The sequence below is a fragment of the Oxyura jamaicensis genome, chromosome 28, assembly GCF_011077185.1.
Source record: "Oxyura jamaicensis isolate SHBP4307 breed ruddy duck chromosome 28, BPBGC_Ojam_1.0, whole genome shotgun sequence".
In the NCBI taxonomy this organism is placed as follows: domain Eukaryota; kingdom Metazoa; phylum Chordata; class Aves; order Anseriformes; family Anatidae; genus Oxyura; species Oxyura jamaicensis.
The window spans coordinates 4,864,999-4,865,418 of record NC_048920.1 but is presented as its reverse complement, the minus strand read 5'-3'; positions in this window follow the sequence as shown (position 1 = coordinate 4,865,418).

Sequence of the window (420 nt, the reverse complement as noted above, 5' to 3'; positions counted from 1 at the left end):
CGCGGGTGGCCCTGCTGGGGCTGCGGGTGCCAGCGCTGCCACCCTGTCATTACCGGCCGGGTGACCTACATGGCGGCGTGCGCAATTTGGGAGGCATGTGGCTCCTCTGCCTGCGCTGGAGTTGCCCGACGGGTGCCAGCAGCCGGCGCACCCATGGCTCCATCCCCCATCCCTTCTGCTAACCTCAGAGGGCAAAACCCCACAAATCCCCTATATCCCCCTGAGCCCTGCCCGCCCCCCACACCAGCTTGGATTAATTGGGGATCCCTCGTTAACGGGCAGCGGTCTGAAGTCTGGGGTGTCTGCTTCACCCCGTCTGCTTTGCTGGAGGGTGGGACGTGGGAAGGGCAGCCCAGGCCTGCCCAAACCAGGGAATTTTGCTGATTTGCAGGGTCTGGACCCACGGCAGGGCGGTGGGGG